Below are 15763 nucleotides of genomic sequence, written 5' to 3'. Positions count from 1 at the left end.
ATACAAAATCCCGCTCCTTGGCCCGCAACACTTGCGGTACCGCCTCAGTATGACAAGAGCTTCAATATGGTCCTTCATTTATTTTTTAACATCCACGAGTATGTTTAATACCTGTAGGCTCTGCACGGTAAGCGCGCCGCGCGCGGCGCGAATTATATACAGGCATTCGACCAATAGCCGTTTGACGTCCATCTACGTAGATAGTATTCGTATCGTTTATTGGTCGAAGCGCTAAATATAATTCTCGCCGCGCGGCGCGGTTGTCATGCAGACTCGGCTGAACACAATATAGCCTGTATAATTGACACCTTGTTATTCATTGCGTTACAATGACAGCGAGTTGCGTTTCGATACATCTGACCTTTTGCATGTAACACTCGATACCTCCGCAATGACGAAACGATCACAATTTTGACTGTCAGCTACGTGTTTATTGAGTAGTCTCACTGTGACTAAGGTCAAATATACGACCTTGTGAAAAGGGTAAGCTTCTTGCCTCCTAATGCGATGCCGTGAATTTAATATTGACTATGAGTCAGCTTATAAAAGCCATTTGTCTAAATTGCTTGAAATGCGCATGACTAGGATCCCTAAAGCATACATTCCTAATCTCTAATCAATTAGCAATCACTTATCGGGCTAATGGGGTGGGCAGAGCGAGAATTATTCAGAAGATGACTTGGAGCCACTTTTGATACGAAGTCTTGTGTTGAATATGATGAACTATGGTGTTCACTAAAAATAAAATGAAACTAATTAAGGTACTTATTGTAATTCGAATAATTATCTAAGTATTGAAGTTTATTTCTTTCGGTATCACCTTTTTGTGTTTAGTAACAATCTTCTCAATGTAGTCGTAACAACAGTACATTACACTAGTTCGCAATATATTACCTAATTGTAAACTCTTTTTGAAGACATAATTTTGTTACTAGTCTATTTAAAAATAAACCAAGTTCTAAGAAGGAGAAAGGCTCATAAGGCATGTGGAGTTAGTGATAACCAACAGAACAGACCCTCTTTGATTGATAAGAGAATAACAAACGTGAACAGCTTAAGGAAAATTTCTTCCGGAAGTCAAGGCACTCATAAACACTCACATATGATACAGTATGTTGTATTCGTACGGTATGGCTGGAAGAACGGATAGCAACCGTACCTTATACATGTCGAGCTGTGATTTATCCAAACAAGTAAATAGAGTTTAAGCAACTCTACACCTTCCTTATATGTATTTTCTGTGCTGAACTGGGAGTGAAAACATAAGGTTATCTTCCCCGGCATGTCGTAAATACTGGCAGACGGATTGCGGTCTATTATATCATATCCATCTTAGGACTGCGTCATAGAATAAGGAATAATACTACGTATAGACCACGGAGGCTGTTTATTTATTAGGTTCACGATCTGGACGCCCGGGTTCGATTCCCGATGGGGACATTGTCGAAATCACTTTGTGAGACTGTCCTTTGTTTGGTAAGGATTTTTCAGGCTTGAATCACCTGATTGTCCGAAAAAGTAAGATGATTCCGTGCTTCGGAGGGCACGTTAAGCCGTTGGTCCCGGCTATTAGTCGTAAAAACACCTCTACCAACCTGCAGTGGAGCAGCGTGGTGGAGTATGCTCCATACCCCTTCCGGTTGATTGAGGGGAGGCCTGTGCCCAGCAGTGGGACGTATATAGGCAGTATATATACAGGGTGGCCCAGAAGTTCAGGTTCAAAATGAAAAATTAGAAAGAGGGGCTCATTAGCTACCAGAAACACCCCCATGTATGTTCAGCAATTATTTACGGTTTAGGAGATATGACCCATTTTGTACCTTTTTCTAGATTTTCTACCTTACTTCAGAAATAATCATTTTGTCGCTATCCCTTTCTTAATACTTATTTTATTTTACTTCACAACTATGCCTAAGTTTGTGTACCGCTCAATCAAAGATAAATCAAAGTGAAATCAAAGATAAAAAAAAAATTATCGCAAGTCAAAGTGAGAATTCGACTAAATTGTTACAGTTGTTAAAACTTCGCCGAAGAATAATAAACACATGAGATTGTCATGGACACTGAAAGTATTTCTAAAAACTGCTCCATTTAATAGGCTTTTAGAAACATTAATAAAAAGTACCCTTAATATGGGCAAAAAACTAAGTAATTAGCCCTCAAACATTGCAAGACAGACAGATTTGAAGGAAAATTTGACATTCTCATACAATGTAGCTGCTACTTTCTAACGTTGTTAAAGATGCTCAAAGACACATTTTCAGTTAAAAGTAAATAAAAATCACGCTTATAATCGCTAACAGGGTAGACATAGCAACAATCCGAAGACAAAACTTGCAGTCACTTTTGGTATTCGTATTTTAATGAAGGTACATAGATTTCAAGGAAAAAGTTATCCCCAAACAATGTTGGTGATTCATACTATTGGATACTAAAATAAAATCTGTCTTTTAGCACCTTTAAAAACGTTAGAAAGAAGCAGCTACATTGTATGAGAATGTCAAATTTTCCTTCAAATATGTCTGTCTTGCAATCTTTGAGGGCTAATTACTTAGTTTTTTGCCCATATTAAGGGTACTTTTTATTAATGTTTCTAAACGCCTATTAAATGGAGCAGTTTTTAGAAATACTTTCAGTGTCCATGACAATCTCATGTGTTTATTATTCTTCGGCGAAGTTTTAACAACTGTAACAATTTTGGTCGAATTCTCACTTTGACTTCCGATAACTTTTTTTTTATCTTTGATTGAGCGGTACACAAACTTAGGCATAGTTGTGAAGTAAAATAAAATAAGTATTAAGAAAGGAATAGCGACAAAATGATTATTTCTGAAGTAAGGTAGAAAATCTAGAAAAAGGTACAAAATGGGTCATATCTCCTAAGCCGTAAATAATTGCTGAACATACATGGGGGTGTTTCTGGTAGCTAATGAGCCCCTCCTTCTAATTTTTCATTTTGAACCTGAACTTCTGGGCCACCCTGTATATTTATATACAGGGTGTCCCGTAAAGAGCACGACAGACTGAAATGTAAGGAAGATTGAGGTGTGCCCTACTCGATAAAAAAAAATGACCTCAGTAAAAGTGTCACTGTTTTCGAGATATTCCCGACTTTTTATTTTTTTCGACAAATTCCGCTTTTGGTCAGTTTTTTTGTTGCTGTGTGTACAAAAAAGCAGATAACTCTGTAATTTATTTTTGTAAATATTCTAGAATAGTAGATCTACCATATTTAAATACTATTTTGCTAAATATCATTAAGTATCTTTGAAAAAAAAAATTATTCTTATTATTTTTTTGTACAAAAATTATTTACCTCAACTTTGGCATTCGGTGGTGAAAAAAAATGTACTGGACTGTCACTGCACATTTTACAGATAAATTACTTATTTAATAAGGATTTCAGAAAGGTATAATATCGGCCATATTTTTGAAGAAAAAGAAAAGAAATTGCCAGTATTGTGCAAAAGGGGCTAATTCATATTAAATTTGAATAATAAATAAAATACACATGTTTGAGTAAAAAAATCATTTTTTAATATTTAGTCAATGAATACATCTAGTATGTGCTCGAATTGCCGGCCTTCTTGTGCGATACACGCGCGGCACCTCTTAATGAAAGCCCTTTTTAACCGTCTTAAGCTTAATTCTGATATTTCTTGGGCTGCTGTATTAATTTGTTGTCGCAGGTGTTCTTCACTCTGAATAGCTTCTTTATACACCTTGTCCTTCATGCAGCCCCAATAAAAGAAATCCAATGGATTTAGATCGGGGGATCGAGCAGGCCAATTGATTGTGCCTCCTCGTCCGATCCATCGACGAGGGAATGTAGAGTTTAAATGGTCCCTTACTTGACGGCCGTAGTGCGCGGGGCACCCGTCGTGTTGCAGCCACATTGCACGCCGCTCCGCCAGTGGAATATCCTCAAGTAAAATCGGCATCTGATTTTGAAGAAACTCCAAGTAGTTATTGGCATTGAGAGTGGGTGGCAGTTCGACCGGTCCTAGTATTTGGCAAAATAGTATTTAAATATGGTAGATCTACTATTCTAGAATATTTACAAAAATAAATTACAGAGTTATCTGCTTTCTTGTACACACAGCAACAAAAAAACTGACCAAAAGCGGAATTTGTCGAAAAAAATAAAAAGTCGGGAATATCTCGAAAACGGTGACACTTTTACTGAGGTCATTTTTTTTTATCGAGTAGGGCACACCTCAATCTTCCTTACATTTCAGTCTGTCGTGCTCTTTACGGGACACCCTGTATATACTGCCAGCGGCTGAGCTAGTGGGGTCTTACTTTAATCTTCAATCGTAGGAGCGTCAGGCGTTACACACACAGATGCGCGTGTTCGATAACGTCAATGTGTAGTGTCTGTGTAAAACGAGGTGTTTTGTATGAAGTGTCCGGGGTGTGAATGCGAATCAAAAATGGCTGCAAGTCTTCTGATTACTTATGGTTGTTTGTTTGTTGTATAGTGAGTTTTAATATGTTCAAGAGTACAAAACAAAATTTGACTCTACGTCTGTGTGATAGAGATTCAAAATAAATAACGAACCACGTATTGTCGTGTTCCGCTTATCTACCACTTGCGCGTGGGATGATGGTACTTCAGTTAAACAGGGAAACTTTCAGCTCGATATACCTAAAATCGGAAGGAAAAGTGAGCTTTATTTGACGTACGAGTAAACTCAAATAAACCTTCCGTACCGTGGGTATTTATTATGTTCAAGATGTAAGTTGCGGAATAACAAGAAATACACTTCTCATCAAAAAAATCGAAACACCTTGCAAGTTTACGTTTTGTCAGGATTATCAGAAAAATGTGTACATTTAGGAATAAATGTTAAATGTCGTTTAATAGTGAGTAATATGAGCTTATCAAATCTTAATGTTAATGTTCTAAATTTAAATGAATTTTTCATAGGTTTCGTATTTTGTTAAATGAGTCATTTTTATTCCGTATGGAGTATAAAGGAAATGGATAAAACAACACACGTAAATGAAAAAAAAAGCTAAAAAACGTTTATTTAATAACTTGTATTCCCTCCCCGAGCTCTAATTACTGCTTCCATACGGTTCTTCATCGATCGGATGAGAGTCACGATCACATGCTGTGGTATATTGTCCCATTCCTCTTGGATTGCATCTTGCAGCTGGCTAAGTGTTTCTGGGGCAGGATCTCTTGCTCGAATTCGTCTCTTTAATTCATCCCACAGATGTTCAATGGGATTCATGTCCGGGCTTCTTGCTGGCCATTCCATAATAGAGATATCGACTTCGTTAAGATAATCTCGTACGACGCCCGCGGTGTGAGCCCTAGCATTGTCGTGCATGAATATGAAGCCGTTGCCAATAAAATGTGCATAGGGCATCACATGAGGCTCGAGACACTCTTCGACGTACCGATGACAGTTTAGTGCAGGCAGACGTGGCCCAGACACGAAAGCAAGCTCTGTCTTACCGTCGGCGCTGATTCCTCCCCAAACCGTCCACGAACCGCCACCATAGCTGACCTTTTCTTCAATGCAGCATTGTGCATAGCTTTCTCCGTCTCTTCTGTAGACCTTGTTCCTTCCGTCGTTACCATACAGCATAATTTTACACTCATCAGAAAAGAGAACTTTGCTCCACTGTAGGTATGACCAATTTAGGTGCTCACGTGCAAAGTTAAGGCGCGCTCTTCGATGGTCTGCAGTTAATTTCGGCCCATTTGCTGGCTTATGCGGTACCAGTCCACGATCCTTCAACCTTCTTCTAATTGTAGAGTCACTTACAGCCACCCTTCGTACAACACGAAGCCGCTGCTGCAGTTGAAAAGCGTTAAGGCGTCGATTTCTTAAAGAAGTTGTTACAATAAATCGATCATCTCGCTCAGAAGTGACCCGATTCCTGCCAGATCCTGAACGGCGCGTGAACAAACCAGTCTCCCGATAACGTTTATAGACTCTATGAACAGATGACAGGCTTAGATGCAGTCTTGCAGCCACAACACGCTGACTAAGGCCAGAATCCAGCAATGCCACAACTTGGGCGGCTTCTGTGGGCGAAGTATCCATACGTTTTAGAAAAAAAACCTTTTTTCAGACGTCCCAAAGTCACAGTATTGAAATAAAAAACAAAAAGTTTAAGGATAGGCGCCAATTTTTAGTTTTTAAACGCTAAATGTACTCCAACCCTAAACACACATTTGTCTCAAAACAGTGATTCATTTCGTTTATAAGATAAACAAATGAAATTCTAATTTTGAATTTAGAATTTTCGCTTATTACTGTAATGGCCAAACTGCCAGCTATACATTTATGTATTTTTTTTCATCGTATGAATTCTTTTTTGTGTTAAATTCGGACAGAAACAATGAAAACGGAAGTGTTTCGATTTTTTTGATGAGAAGTGTATTTCCAACATTTTTACTTTTGCTGTACTTACAAGTATGACGCATTGAGCCAGAGAACGGGAAATAATGTTTTTGTTGCAAACCTAATTAGGAAGGTTGGGCTCTTAATGCCTGGTTTAGATCTGGTTCTATTGACAAATCTATGCGATATCAGAAACCAACTAAAGAAAAAATTAATAAAATTATAAATAAATTAAATGAGCACAAATCGCCGGGAGAGGACGGTATACGTCCTATAGATATCAAAAATATAGGAGAAAAAATAAGTGTAGCAATATCTAATCTTATAAATAAGAGTATCTACGCAGGAAAGTATCCTGATGGTCTGAAAAAAGGAATTGTGAGACCGATTTACAAAAAAGGCGCTCACGACATTTACGCAAATTACAGACCCATAACAATACTACCGATATTGGATAAAATCTTCGAAAAGTACGTAGCTGAAATCATTCATGATTACTATGAAAAGAATAGCGTACTTACGGAGAAACAGTTTGGCTTCCGAGCAAAGAAGAGTACAACCTTGCTGCTGTCTCAATTTACAGATGAGATAAATAATTATCTTGATCAGAGATTGCATGTGGTATTAGTATTCATTGACTACAGCAAGGCTTTTGATACCTTAAGACATGACTACCTCTTGCAACAAATCCGAAATACAGGAATAAATGGCTCACTGTTAGAATGGTCCAAAGATTACCTAAAAAATCGTAGTTATCGTGTCAAAATAGGGCAATCATACAGTGGAACTGTGTCCGTTTCAATAGGTACGGCTCAAGGATCTGTGCTGGGTCCTTTACATTACTTGACTTATGTTAATGACGTCGTGAATGTGATAAAATATTGCTCTCTTTATCAATATGCAGATGACACTTGCCTTCTTGCAGCTGACAAAAATCCAAACGACGCCTTAAATAGGTTACAGTATGATTTCAACTCTCTGTGTAAGTGGTCACATGATGCAGGGCTAGTTATAAATGCACAAAAAACGCAAATGATGCACGTGAAATCATGCCATAATAAACACAACATATCGAACCGCCTCGTAGCTTTATGCCACGATTGTCTACACGCAAGGAATGGAAACTGTGTCAACTGTACTAAAATTGAGCAGGTGAGCCAAGCTAAGTATTTAGGCTTGATTATAGATGACAAGTTTAACTGGAAGCCTCATATAAATAACATTTGCGATAAAATGAGAGCAATGCTTGCGAAATTCAGCATAATAAGATATAATATCCCATTCAACGTACTACGTAACTTATATGTAGCACTAGTCGAATCAGTAACTTCGTATGGTATCACGAGCTACGGGAGAACATTTAAAACATATTTAGACAAAATATACAACTTACAAATTAAAATTATAAAAAAGATAGTGAGCCACAACACAAAGGAACGTTTTAGGGATAAATATCATGAATTACTTAATGAATGTAACATTACACCTATTCATCAAAAGTCAAAGTGTGCATTGTTAGCCGAAAATTATTTTCGTACAGACATTCTAAAGCCAATACAACATATTAAACAAACGAGGCTAGTGACAAATAAACAAATGATAACAGGCCGCTCCCATAATACATATGGGAAGAGAACATTAACATATATGGTTCCCCGAATATATAATAGTTTACCAATTGAATTAATAAATAAAATACATTCCAAAAACATAAAAAATATATTAAAACATTATTTCTTAAATATAAGCAAAATGCCTAACGTATAGTATACTTATATAATAATATAATATGTATAAATTTATGATACAGTAATGTATTATAACATTACTGTATCATAAATTAAAATATGTAGGGTAGTATAACTATTTATGTGCTTCTTTTATAATAATATATATTTAGGTACGTATGTATGTGTATATAAGACAAATAACATAGTCACTACTGCCTACCCCGCTAGATAAAGTGGGCGTGATGCGACGTTACAATAGGCAATCAATTAATAGAACATGATGTATATGAAGCATCGAGGAAGCGACAAACTGGTTTTAGAGGGAATCTCGTATACGAGGTACGCCGCATTGATTGGCATTTATGCCTACTCGGTACGACAGTGCACTGTGTGTGTTTTTGAGTTCATTTCTTTCAATGTTTTCTGTATTTTTATATTATTATTTTTATTTTATTTTTTATTTTTCTGTTTTAATGCGACGAATGGGTGCCGAGACAAACCTCTGTGGTTTAACGGCATCATTCAAACCATGTATTTAGATTAAGGATATAATGATAATAAATAAAAAAAAAAAAAAAGATCGTTAACATGTTAATGCGAGTAGATTATGTTCACTGGTTGTTGAACCATCAAACATTCTTATTACCGTAACTTTGTGGTGACTGAATAGATAAATAAATTAAAGTCACTAAGTAGATGAAATAAACAGTAACTATTCAAAGACAGTTCTTTATTTTTTAACTCGTACTGTTAAAAAAGGTAAAAATAAAAAAAAAGAAAGAGTAAGTAAACCGTTATTAAGCGAAAAGTTATTTTTATCCGTGTCTGTCCATTTACATGCATATCACGAAAGAACTTTAACAGATTTTGTGCTGTTTTTCTCTACGCAACACAAACCATGTTTTCTAGATAAGATCAAATATAATTGAGCCGTTGTTGTCAACAACTATTTTATGTACTTAGGTACCTATTGATAGATTTTAATTTGAATAAGTAAATAAAGTTAATTCCAGTAACGACTTTATAGTTTCACTTTCGGCAACACCTGTTCGCCGATATAATATTTAGTCATCAATCAGTAAAGTATGCGTATCGAAAAAATTTTGGACCTTTCAACTCAAACGAAGGTGAAAGTAAAAACTAAACTGGTTAGAAAGTATTTGTTCATCTATTGATAAGTATTATTTGCATTAGAAACCTGCGAAAGAGGTGATACTTTCTCACATGCGGATTCTTCGCGTTACTTAGCAGAAAAATGATTTTGCTCTATCGTACTTATCGTAGTTGTTATACTACTGTACACATAACCTAATTGAATGTATATGTGTATTCGCAACAGTTGCGGATCCAGTTTGGTCTTAAGGAAAATAAGCGAGGGAATGTTACGTAAATGTACAGTCGGCTAATTTCGAAAAGAATAAGTATGACATTTTCTTTATTCAGTACATGTATTAGATTCAGTTTTAAAAGTGAAGCAATATACTTCAAAAATTGTGGTTTGTCAACTGATTTTATTATTATTAAAAATGCATTTATTTACGACGTCGGTACCAACGTTCGAAAAATAAAGTGCGAAGATAAATCCTACAAATGACTGCGATTTTTTCTCTGTCATAAACTTCAGGTGACAAAATGAGCGAACAGTCAACTCTAGCTAAAGGTTAAAGTGCGACTACTTTTCTTATTTTATCTGGCGATAAAAAGTGACTTTTTTATAGTCTAAGAAATACTCGAGAAGTTTTTTGGCCAGGGCGGAACCAAGATGGATCCTCTCCAAGGAGGTTTGTTGACAAAACAGAAATAATCAGCCTTCTTAGAAGGAAACACGGATAACAAGACCGCAAATACATTTGCCATTTGTTGTAAGGAGCTCACGAGACGACAGGCACGAAATTTAAAAAGCTACAGTATTTAAGCAATTCTTTTTCTATTTACTTTTAGTCAATTTCACAAGTTATTTTCTTCTTCCAACAAAACCCCAAATCCATTATTATTAAATTCCCGTCCATTTATAAAGACGAACTCAAGATATAATGAGATGCGAGAAAGCCTCTCGAGAGGAAATTAAAAAGCAGTCCACTGCAGTGTTTCCCTAAATAAATGGACTTTGCTTCCAAGTGGCGTTCATTGGCTTATCTCGAGGAGAATGATAGCATTATACCAGGACAAAAAACTTGTACCAAGCCTTTGAACCTTGGCAAGAAATCTTGGACTAACGCCAATGTAGTTGCTGGAGACCTCGTAAAAGGCAAAAACGTAAAATGAATTTTAAAATTTCTTAATAAAATTAGTAATTGGATTTCGAGGGATTTCGTCTAAGTCTTAGAAATTTCAGTTTTTTTATATTTATCCAAGTAATCTCCGAGCTTGTTTAAATATAAGTAATCACGAAACTGTCCAGACAAGCGCAAGTCTGATGAAAATGTTACACAACGAGAATTTACATAACATTGCATATTACGCAGCCTGTAGAACTGATTACAATATATAAATACCTAATGAGCATATAACTGGATCATACATCAAGACAATCGTAAAATTATTGTAATAGTTTGCTCATAAAGTTCATAACCCAGTTGGTATCGAGGTGATACTTATCACTGCATTTACATCCATTTAATCTTTAATGTTACAAGTGTGTGTTAAATCCTTTAAGAAAATCAATCCGTAGACGGTACAAAAGTTTCTATAGAGCAACATTCACGAAAACGTTATGTAGAGCTTATTTCATGCTTGTATTATAACACCCGGACAGAGTGTTATTTGTTTATTCAAGACGATCGATGTCGTTGCCATTTTAGCACACAATCTACACGTCACTCATAAATAAATAGGCCAAACGACTCGAGTTTCTAAAACGGGAATGCAATCAAAATAGTTCACAACGGACTCAAATATTTAGGCGTAAGAAATAATTAATAATATTCTGTTCACATCTAAGTCCTTCGGCACTATTCACTCACAGAAAGTAGCTCACGTAACAAAGGAACGGTAACCTGATACGTGACAAGAAATATGATGTATTAGAAGCGTCATATTATTCTATTGTGGTGGTCCCATTTACCGACTAATTGGTTCCGACGGAACCCTAGTTATTCGTGACTTTCCTGGCATGGCGGGAGGTGAAATCGCCGATCCGCTCGGTTACTATTCAAGAATGAGATGTACACACATTACTGCGCAATGAATAAGACTTATCCACGTTTCAAGATATCAACGAACATTGATCTATCTATCTATCTAAAATAATGTTATACTCAATGATCCAAAAAAACTGGTACAGAAACAAACTTCCGTAAACTTACTCAATAGGAAACCTACGAAAATACTCCAAAAAGTTGTTCATTTTTATAAGTTCTGCCACGCAATCCAATGCTATGTAACTTGTCGATAACCGAGTTGGAGCTTTGGAGGACTTCTCGCGTTCTTCAAACCTTTGAATTCGTAATCTTGTTACAATTCATAAGTTTAATACACGCCGTACGAATTCCAGTAGAAGTTATCCAACTAGAACTCGTTCCAACTTCGATATTAGCTTGCAACTAACTACTTTAACCTGCTCAAATAGTGGAAAATTTGATGTTAGTTCAAATTTTGCAATTAAACCCATAATATTGGAACGGAGTCGTGGGTTCAAAGTTAATTCGACAACAATTAACTACAACCGGGTTGAGAGTATCGTTACCCGAACTGCTTTTAGTTAACCTATATAAATTATTGGGTGGCATTAAAAAGGGACTGACTATATTGTCGTTATTATTAAATATATACAATATACTGATAGATACTTGAAATCCGTGCATATTTTGATGATAATAATAAAGAATATTACAGATGATAATACAATAATGAGAAGTTTCGATTCTTACTAAATAATGCACAGAGAAGGGCTTTATATACCCACAGGAATGAAACAAAGAGACAAGTGCCTACACGTACACCCAAACATACGTATATTTGTTATTATAAATATGTATACCTTTAGCTAATAATGTATGATCAGTTGCGTAAGCGCCCAAACCCGTCTGGATGAGCACCGAAGGCGGATGCCGTCAGTCGGCCTCGAATCGGTTTCTATCGTGACTCATTCTCACTGAGAATAAATTCTCCAAACAACACAACCTACGTACGTCACCACCCAGTGCCAAATATAACACAAAAGTTTATGCCTACTTAGTTCTGTGTCTTTTCTCTTTTCTCTCTCTCTCTCCCTCTGTTAATCATGCCACATTAATATTTGAATACTCTACATTCTGTTCATCGTCCACTATTTTCCAAAATTGTCTGCGATAATCCGTCCAGGCAACGCCTTTACCGTGATTTCAGGCTTTTTATAACTGTATGAAAGCCCTCAGATGGACAAATAGTGAAATGCCTCCGAGACTTACAAAAAATAAGCCCTGGAAAAATCTATATAGCGCTCATTCTGTTGACTGAAGACAAAATTAAACATTCTGGAGTGAAACCCTACAATTTAAGCGTAGCCGACCACCTGAGCTAATCAGTCTTTGCATTTCAAACAAGTCTAATTCTCCTTACGAGAATACTTAATTACCAGGTGTTAATACAATTTTGTGAAGTCTCTCGGCTTTTCATTTACCTTGTCTTAAGTACCTTTGAACTCTTCCAAACTTTATAAAACGTTTGCAAGACAAAGTCTTGGGAATTTACATAATGTGACGAGAAACAAGACCGTTTTTAGGTAGCAGGGTTAGGTTACGCTAGGGCTGCTTACCAACGGGACGTGGCTGAGTCTCGATCAGTGATCATCGTTGTTCCGATTTTATGATTGGACTATTACGGCTACAGAAAAAGCAGAAAATATATATGCATTTTAGTCTTATAACTTTTAATATTGCAATGAACCCTGCGCATAACAAAATTTTCATTTACATTCGCCTTCAAAGAAGCTTCATTCATAGGTGTTTATAGTTTTTATCAATTGTTCTCCTAATCCTATCTAAAGGACCTGGACAGCGTCTCATATGTTTAAGCAGCCCTAGCTTACGTAGCTATCTCAGATTTTTATACGTTCCTCAAAAACCTTATATAAAAAGTCTGTCTCAATGAATTGCAAATTTAAGCGATCGATCGAGCCGGAACTTAAGTCAGAAGGACGTTATTAAAACTAGTTTTATATCTCGAGATTTATATCTTATGAATGCTACAGAAAAAGATTTGTCTTTATTACTTATATATGGATCGCGGGGGAAATAGAATGATCTTTCATGATATTTATCGATTCGGGGATACCTATCCTAGATATTGCGTTGTCATTTTACGTCTATCAGTTAACTTGACGAAACTACTTCTCAGTAAGAAGAGTTGCTTGTATATGTCACAAAATATTGAAATAATTACAACATATAAACGATTTTCATCAAGGAATAATATAAACTAATGATGAAATATTTTCCACACGCCATTTTTTCAATGCCATCTTAAATTGGTATGCGATTGAGTAACCACAGTTTAAACTTTCAAATAACTATATTTGATTTGATAAAGCGTTATATAGCATTGATATAATAATAAAACAAGTATAACCATTCAAACAATTTAATGTTCAAATTGCTACAAAGTGTTCGAGGTTGTACCGCATGTCAGAGGAATCGTGAGGTATGTTACGAAACACTGATGGTGTCGTAATGATTTATAAAAAAAAACTCTAAAGACGACAAAAAAGAAGAACGATAGGAATTTTAAACGGCCATTTATATAATGGACCTTAGGCCTATTGGATTGCCAAATAGAAGAGTAAAAGCTAAGACAACACCTGTACATTTTATGATTGTTTATTTCCATATCATACTTATACATTTAGGGTGGACAAAGTAACAAGATTTACTGCCACCTTTGTTATTGAATTCTTAATATGAATGATTTTGATATTATATCTCTTATTCCGTGTTCACAGGTTCCAACCTATGGCGTATAATAAATGGTCCGTTATGTTAAAGACGAATCCCTTGACTTTTGCTACATATCCTCGACGATGATAAGAAGTTTGAATGCATTCATTAGTCCTTATAATAAGCACGTATCTGACTAAGCTTTATTTAGTCCTAAGCCAACGGAGAAGTAACTTCCACTCCGGTTGCAAAGTATGGATATGTACCCTATACAAATATATGGGGCTAATTATCAAGTTAAGTGTCGAATTTGGGTTCTCTTACACCACTAAGACCTGATGGGCGCATTATGTGGGTGTTTACGGCAATGATGAGGTATAAAGGGGTAGCTAAACCCGAAATGAAATTTTCCATACAGCCCTAAAGTATGGTATTTAATAATAACCTGGTTGCAGTTTAACGTGCCCTCAGAAACATGAACTTAATGCACTGATGTACTGATATTTAGCATTGTTTATCGTACTCCATTCTCAATAGCAACTAGGCCACGAGCTCATCCAGTAATAGCATAACCATCTTCAGCCATTGAAACGCAAAAATCTTAACTATGAACCAAATTCCCACATTCAGACCACAGAATAAGCCGACTCTATCTAGTAGAGTCATTACCATATTATAATGTTATGACTTAATCTTATTATAATTATGCGTATATAATTTAACTTACTTAATTATTACTATAAAAAGGCAGTTACTTAAAATTAATAATTATGTAAATAAACTAAAAACATAAATTAAACTACTGTAATTATAACCAAAATTGAGTAACTCAAGTTACTGTTGATTTAAAATTACAATGGTTACATAAATAAATAATTTATACCAACTTAAGCAACTTAAATTTAAGAACACTTACCAGTTAAGGTCTGTGACAATCCAATCAGGTAAAAATAAATCACAACAAAAACACAGAGATGGATTCAGCAAACACCACAGGCGGGGGATACAAAACAGTATAATAAAATAAAATCACCAGGGTCAAACAGAATGGCACAATTTAAACAAAACGCGGCGACACTTGCTCGTAGGACGCGTGGAGTCAGGTCGGGAGCGCTGCTGCCCACGGCTACAGACGTTTCATAATCAATGCGTGACTCTCGTACTCTTGTAATATTTACGTAATTTTTTTCAGGCTGTCAGTGAGACAGCGCGATGTAGTACTGCCGAGGCCGAGTGAACCGATCCCGGTGAACGCACGGCCCGCACTGCTTGCCCATAACGGCAAAAGGTCGTTCGTTACCCACATTCTCTTTCCGCGCAAGCCTTCCCAAGTCAGAGCAAGACGCAGCATCAACAGACCTGACAATTCATGCGAAAGAAAGAGACCACTAATCGCAGCTTCATAGGAAACCCGAATTCGAGTCTTGATAGTTCCAAGTTAAGACCGTGCCTTGCCTTTGTGAATTATTTGAAAGGTATCTTTCGCTGTTGCACAAGCATGTGTGTAAACGGAAATTGTAAAAACTGTTTAATTGTTATTTGAATAATAACTTGGGAAACAAAAAGCAATTGCAGGTGCTTTAAAATTCTATTCTTTGTCCGAGGCAAGTAGCGAGATGTGATATAGTCAGAACATTATGTTTATTTCTACTTATATGTATTGTCTAATACACATAAGTACTTAGCTGAAGGTACAACAAAGACATTCATGTTCTTTTCAACTTTATACCTACCAGGCACTTCGTGACTTTCGTGGAACTTTAAATTAAAACTAGAATATGCAAAGACTCTTAAATTAGAAACCTTTGAGTAGGTTGGT

At 36.1% G+C, this 15763-nt stretch overlaps 1 protein-coding gene across 2 annotated transcripts in view; it reads right to left on the bottom strand.

Annotated features, from left to right (window-relative positions):
- Positions 1-15195, bottom strand: part of LOC126382021 (uncharacterized) — a 59293-nt gene extending 44098 nt beyond the window's left edge. For both annotated transcript variants that reach the window (XM_050031707.1, XM_050031706.1), the window contains exon 1: positions 14861-15195. The gene's annotated coding sequence lies outside the window, so the exon portion shown is untranslated. The remainder of the gene's footprint in view (positions 1-14860) is intronic.
- Positions 15196-15763: the final 568 nt, after the last annotated feature.

The sequence above is a fragment of the Pectinophora gossypiella genome, chromosome 3 (genome assembly GCF_024362695.1).
Source record: "Pectinophora gossypiella chromosome 3, ilPecGoss1.1, whole genome shotgun sequence".
In the NCBI taxonomy this organism is placed as follows: domain Eukaryota; kingdom Metazoa; phylum Arthropoda; class Insecta; order Lepidoptera; family Gelechiidae; genus Pectinophora; species Pectinophora gossypiella.
Note: the sequence above shows the minus strand (reverse complement) of the source record. Positions and strands in the feature narration are given on the sequence as shown.